Raw genomic sequence first — 7,758 nt, 5'->3', positions numbered from 1 at the left:
TAGATTTTTAGCGAGATAAAATTTAAATATATATCTTATATTATAACCCTTTAACAATTTTTAATACTAAAATACATATACATGTGTATATATATATACATATATATATTTATATGCCTATTGTTTTAACTAAGGTTCGGAAAAGACTAATAATTGTGTCGGCTTTAACAATAAAAACTATTTATGAGTTTATAATACAATTTAAATAAATTAATGAGTTAATATGTTCTTTAAATAACAATTAACAAAATAAACAAAGCAAGACGAGGTTGGAGGGATTCGAACCCGCGACCCCCAGCACAACCAAGACGCAGCCACCCTAGCGGAGTTGAGTAGTTATGGCTCAAGACGAAATAAATATAAACAGACAGACAGATTCGCAGTTCATACTACAAACCCTAACAAGTCCAATCGCAAGATTCGTTTATTGTTTAATAAATTGAAGTTAGGGTTAATTTAGAACGGGTTATGGCGATCACAACCATATATTTAAATACCTGATACGATGATCCGAAGGTGGTTAAATTGATCCATGAGAAGCCGGCCAGAACTCGATTAAGAAAAGCCACTTGCAGGTCGCTATGAAAAAATTAATCATAAGGGTTTAGTTGGCGCCGGGTAGGGGGTGATACAGGTAAGTTTAATTGTGTTATTACGTTTATTATAAGGTATCTCGATATATGCCATTAGGACGGTTTATATATTAAGAAGTTCGCATCATTAACGATCGTATACTCCAAATTTGGTTGTCGGTATAATTCTAAATACGCGTAATTGCGATTTTGTTAGATCAATTCCATGTATAGTAGCTTATTGATCGTGAAATCAAATCCGGGTTTAGGTTAGCAAACGGGTCTGGATCTTGGATAAACTAGATATGATGATAAGAATAGTAATATTTGCAATTTAGTCTATAAGGTTTGAAGGTGAGAATATAAGAGGCTAAAAGTTTAAGTGTTGGAGATTTTTGCCAAACTTTAAAGGTTATAATTATATAATATATAGATAATTAAGATTAATATTATAATAATGAATCAACTTGATGAATGTGGTATTTTATTTGCTAAAAAAAATAACCCGAATATAAAAGAGGGTCGGGTATAATATATGGGGAAATCCGAGTTGTTACATGTAAGGCCTCGTTACCGGTGCCCTACATTTGATGTTGGATTTACTCATAAACACAGTTCTAATTATCAGAGTTAATTAAAAACTTTCGCGGAATAATAAAATAGTCAACCATTCGTTACAATCATCCATAATTTGTCTTTTAAAAACATAACATAATCATAGTGTCAAAACACCACGACAAATCTTCAGATGACAGCCTCTTCAGTATTGCCATGTGTCTCCCTCAAGCCAGCTGTCTCAGTCGATTAGCCTACGTGCATACTAAAAGTCAGCTACGCTGAGTGAGTTCTAGTTAATCAGGCGACGTACAATACATTCATATATTTACCCATGCACCCGAAGGTACATACCTTCCTATTATCTTACATAATTACATACTTACGTACTTTCATTTATACGCATACATTTTAAAGAGCCTTCCGCCCTATAACCTTCGCTGATATTATTAGGGTCGGTCCCCTACATTCGCCGACGTTATTAGGGTCGGTTCCCTACATTCATCGACATTATTAGGGTCGGTTCCCTACATTCGCCGACATTATTAGGGTCGGTTCCCTACATTCGCCGACACTATTAGGGTCGGTTCCCTACATTCACCGACATTATTAGGGTCGGTTCCCTTATTCTATATATACCTTTCGTGCATTTCCATACATTCATAATTATAACTTTCATATGTCTAACATCATCTATACATCATATATATATATCAATCGTATCTTTATACTATCCCTTGACGGCACATGCAATATCCGAAGATCGTTCATGCATCGTCAAGCATTCATTCATACATAAATCATATAAGGCATACACTTACCACTTAAGGTAAGTGTATTAACTAATCACATCGAGTATGCACACAGCTCCGAAAACATAGCAACGAAATGGGGCTAGAAACTCACCTGAATCCTGTTACGCTCTTCATTAATCGTTATTCCCTTCTCGAGCTGTGCACGGCTAACTGTATAATATTTATGTGTATCAGTTAACTATTGCTACTCATAACGTATTTCTATATTTATATAACCCACAACGAACGGGGGTCCGGGGGCAGCGCCCCTGGCAGCGAGGTTCTAGGGGCGGCAGCCCTTAGCAGGGTCCAAGGGGCAGAGCCCCTGGCTGGGGTCGAGCTGCCAGGTCAGCTTGGAAAAATTTTATTTCCATTAACTGTCCTAACACATTTTCTATTAACAATTTAAGTTATTTTCTAAGTTGGGCTTGTTTGTTAGGCTTAAGATAAGGGGCTTAGTTTGTTTAAATTGGATATGGGCTTAGCTTTAAGTGGACTTTGTTTATTTAGGCCCAACTGTCCATTATGGCCCAACTAGATTCAGCCCAGAACCCAACAGAGAACCGGCCGAGAACTCCTTGGCCGAGAACTCATTGTTGACCGAGAACCCTTATGGTTTGACCGAAATCCATGTTTGACCGAGAACTCTCAGGTCTGACCGAGAACTCTCGTTGACCGAAATCCATGTTTGACCGAGAACATGGGTTGGCCGAGAACCCATAAGGTGGCCGAGAACACCCAGTTCAACTCATTTCTCTATCTTAAGATTCTGCCTTGCCCAGATTACTTGTTTCATGGTCCAAATCATGAACCTTAACCCTTTATCATCATCATTCATACCCGATTACACCCATTACTATCATGGCTTCAAGATCTATCCCGTTTTAGGCATAAAGCTTGGACCTTTATAGGTTTAAAACATTCTAGGCTAGATCTAGGGTTCATCTTTGAGCCGTATACTATCATTAGACCATTAGGTTCCTTTTAATCTCCAAGTTTGCATTTTTATGATGTATCTAGACCCGATCTACTCTAGGGTTAAGTTTCATGGAAAAACTTTCATAAAAATGTAACCTTTAAGCTAAAAACGTACCTTTATAATTCTCCCCGAACCGTGTTTAGCTTGATATGCGATCTAGGACTTGTTAACTTGCTTGTATGATCGAAGATTCAATATTACAAAGCTTGGTTTTGCGGTTCGGATGGTGGCCGGCGGCTAAGGGAGGGGTATTAGGCTTAAGTGTGTGTTTTTAAAGTGTAGAGAGAATAAGATGGATAATATGTGTGACATTCGCGATAAAACGAAGTACACTATATTCATTACGTAACAAGTAAACGATAAATCGGTTAATTCGTAGTGCTTAAACGAGTAACCGACCGATACTAATTATGACCCGTATACATACTGAGGGGTCATATACGAGTTATATATATGTTATAGAGGCTAACATATTGATATTTAGGCCCCAGTACGTTTAAAACTCTTTAAACGAAAAAGGTTTCGTTTATCGATACGCTATAAGCTTAAACGCAATCGTTAATATCAAAACAAGCATTGTAGCATCCGTTAAGCCGAAAAAGATTTATAAAACACTTATATGACATGTTCTAAGCAATCCGTGAAAATATTTTGGAATTTTACAACGAGTCAGTACTTTTTTCTTATTTTACAAAAATGAGCTGAAAAACACTCGTTTTTGCGCTATTTCTCACACCCGAATTAATTTTCTTGCGAAAAAACCGAACCCGAACTAAATTTTGGACCGACTTTTACGTGTGGCACGAAAATCGAGGCACCATTGGGCCAAAAAGAGGCCCAATGGGCCCCTAGAAACTTGCGGCCGCCAAGTTGGGAAACCCCCACATTAGATATTTTAGGCACTTTTTTTGAAATTTCTATATTCATTTCACACCACAAACTTTACCTAAGTTCTGCTCCTGCTGTTCTTCATCTCTTTTCATCCAAAACCCTAAGGTAAGATCAAGTTTTATGAAAATTTAACCAAGTTTGGTTCATATAATTAACATATAAACATGTTTTAGTTAGTATTAAGGATGTTTAACCATCCAAAAACCCTAAAAATCAAGTAAAACCATGTTTTGATGTTAAACATGTTTACAAACCAGGAACATATACTTTTTTGGTCAAAAACGCGGATTAGAACATGAATACAACGTTTTTACGGTTAGAAAGTTCGGTTTGAACCCAAAACCGAAACCCTAATTATCAAGGCTGTTACATGGATGATTTATGCTTGGTTTGATGTTATATGATATGTAGATATACTGAGTTTGCAACCCGAGACCCGGAGAGTCGTTTAAGCTAGCAAAATTCATCGAAAACCAACAAGGTAAACCCGTAACACTCGTTTAGGGGCTGTTTAGTATTAGGTTGTGACGTGCTTGTTGTTAGCTTGTGAAAACTTGCAGGAACATTAGAGATCATATAAATGAGTCCCTGTTCAAATTTGGTAATTTTTCGATAAACGGAGAATATTTGGTGAATTTATTTCCGTTTATTTGGGAAAAATAGCTAAACATATTGAAAAATTATGAAACTTGGTTTTGGAGTTTAATATGTGATGGTAAGATCACTGGTAAATTTTGGGAATCATTGGAAATGCCTAAGTATGGTTTGTGCAATCATGGTTTAACCGAATTTTAACAGCCGAAAAATGCACAAAAAGGCATTTTGTCAAAAGAGTTAGGTTCTGGAGATTTTGCAGGGGCTATGTAATAACATTGAGGCCATTTGTAAAAATTATCGGATTTTTCGGAGGTCGTTTGATATAAACGGGCCATTTATTACACGATTATAACCTATTAAATGAATTTTTATAAATAAATAATCATAAAATTTCTGAAAATATTTTTATAAAATTATCCATGTCTTAATGTATTTTTACAAAAATTTACATAATTTATATATAAGTACATATTTAGTTATGATTAATCAAAGATTTAAATTATAATTGTTTTAACGAAACCGGCAGTTTTGTGTTTAACGGACTGACTGGTATGTCAAAATGTCAAAAGTGGTCAAATATCATATTTTTGAATGATATTGATAAAAACGAACTTTTTACGAGAATTCCGGACAAATCGGGTGGATTGTGCGCGTTTTGTATAATCAAACCCGTGTGAAAACGGAAACGAACCCTGCGATCAAACCAGATCCCGAAACCTTAAAATTCTTTCATAAATCAAATTATTTTATTAATCAATATATTTACTTAAGTTTATGTGATCTTACCTAATCCCGAAACGTATAAACGATCAACTGGGCTAGGCTCGGGAAACGGTGAAACTGAGCCAAATCCAGTTTTAAACATTTCATAGTATACAACGTCACAATCTAAGACTATGGTCATGTTCTGGGCCTAACAGCTATACCCAGATTATCTATACAACCCGACTTAGCTTGAACACTGTACTAGTATTAACGATACGATACCGTTTATAGGAATCAGGCTATAAACGAGGCATCTGACTTATTGATACGTAATTTCTGTGCGAACTACGATAAGGTGAGTTTCACGACCCCCACTTTCTAAACTGTTTTACGAACTTTTGGGGTGAAAAGCATGTTTACATATACTGATATACTTGAAAACGTGTGATGATGTGGATTATCTAAGTACTAACACTTGACAAGTCCCCACAAACACAAGTGATTAACTTCGTGCCGGTGACGTGTGGATAGTACTATCGGTTTGACAAACCCAACTGACAGAGCCGGAGGGGTATGCCGGAACATATGTAAACTCAGTTGCACATTGTCATTATATTTTTACATACTGCTATGTGGTGTTAGACATAGTACATACTTGGGGCAAGGTGGCTGTTAAATGCCAACGGGAGTGCATGGGCAGTGGAGGCCATGTGTTTTAGCTCGTTTCGGTTTCACTTGTGGCTTAGTATAATACATCATACACATACATATATACATACACACTGTAAACTTTACGAACTCGTGTACTAATTTCATTGACACTCGTGAAACTTGAAACTCACCAACTAGACGTAGTTGACCCGTTTTAACATGCTTTTCAGGTAAAGCAAAAGTGGAATGATTTGCTTACATGCTTGGTATTATAAGGAAAGTTGAATTGCTGTGAATAGACGCTGATATAATACTGAATAAGAAGCTCGTAAACCGGTTATGTGTTTTTCACCTAGTTTGTAAACATAGTACCTACCAATGTAATATGATGTAATTTAGCTGTTGAATTTCTTTATAAACAATGTGGTTGATACCAGTGTTATCTGTTACATTCCCGTATTACGCTTACGCAACTACCTAGTCGGGGTGTGACAATATGGATGGAAATGGAAAGATTTATGGTTTAAGGGTATTTATACTCCCTTAAGCCCATGGACCTAAGACCCATCTTTCCTTTTTGGTCCATGATTACTTCCTTTTAATTAGCCTACTTATCTTTTCCCTTTTACCATTTTACTATATACTTAATAACTCAAGTAACTTTTCCGTCATAACGAGTCAATATTCATTATTATTATTATTCGAAATTTGGGATGTTACATTACAGCTTTTATGTCAATTTTTAAAACGAATTGGATTCACGTCGATTTTATGTGGAAACGAGATGTTATATTTGTTTGATGTTATTTTGTTGTTATTTTAAATATGTAGGGATTTTTTTTGTTTTAAGGATGTCTATTTATTGTTTTTAAAGTTCGCGAGTTTATCGTTTTGTTTTAGTTCAAAGGTGTAGGGTTGTGCATACGTGATACGACCATGTGGCGGCATATGGTTGTTCCCCATTTTTAAAACATTTTTTTTGTTTTTTTAGTTATTATTAAGGTCTTTTATGTTGATTTTTAGGGCCGATCGAATTTGTGTCGGTGTCCGCAAAAATGCATGGTTTTTTGTTTTAGTTCAGCGTGATTTTTTTATTTTAAATATGTAGGTATTATTTATTGTTTTAAATATATGCTTTATTATATTTTGGTGTTAACGAGTTTATTTTTTGTTTAGTTCAGGTGAATAATCCGATACTCATCGAATTCGCGTCGACTTGCAGTTGTATTGCTCGGGTCAAGAACTGACTAAATGTCTTTTTAATTATGTACTTTTATCAAAGTAATACGAATCATAGTAGTTTTCTATACATTTAGTTTTTTAGTTTATTATCGTTAACTTTACAAACTTAACCAAGTTTCATGTATAAAAGAACAATAAAATCTAGTAGGGTATGTTTGGTTAACGGTAATAGGATGGATAGGGAATGGAATGGAAGACATAATGGAATTGACAAATGAATTAAACAAATCATTAACAATATTTTGTCTTGTTTGGTTAACATATATAATTAAATTAATTATTACCTTATATTGTTTAGTAGCAAATAAAAAAAAGCGTATGAATAAAATAGAAATGATAAAAGTACTCTCATATCAAAATAAATAAATATTACCAGAAAGGAAAATTGCAATGGCGACGGGTGTCGGTGACTACCAAACAATAATGGTGTTGTTGGTGGAGATTGTGGTAGTAGCGACGACGGTGGTGGCGATCATGCGGTGACAATGGTGGTGTTAGTTATGGTTAGGCAATGTTGTCTAGAGAGTATGATGAGAAATAATGTTTTTAATAGAATGTGACTCCTCATTGATTCAATTTCATTAACCAATCAAATACTCTTTTCTCAAACCCTTAAGATACCTTATTCTACCCTCTTTTCATTTTTAGCCATTCCTACATATCAAACCTACCTTGGTAAGTTATAAAAATGGATTACCCCATAAAATAGTAATCAACTTTGAAAGTTGTTCCAGTCAGATCACTGATAAAAACTTTTGTTCCAATCAGGTCA

The sequence above is a fragment of the Bidens hawaiensis genome, unplaced genomic scaffold (genome assembly GCF_021521415.1).
Source record: "Bidens hawaiensis isolate Kalapana, Puna unplaced genomic scaffold, B.hawaiensis_p1.1 tig00023407_1, whole genome shotgun sequence".
Lineage (NCBI taxonomy): Eukaryota > Viridiplantae > Streptophyta > Magnoliopsida > Asterales > Asteraceae > Bidens > Bidens hawaiensis.
This window is presented reverse-complemented; position numbering follows the sequence as displayed.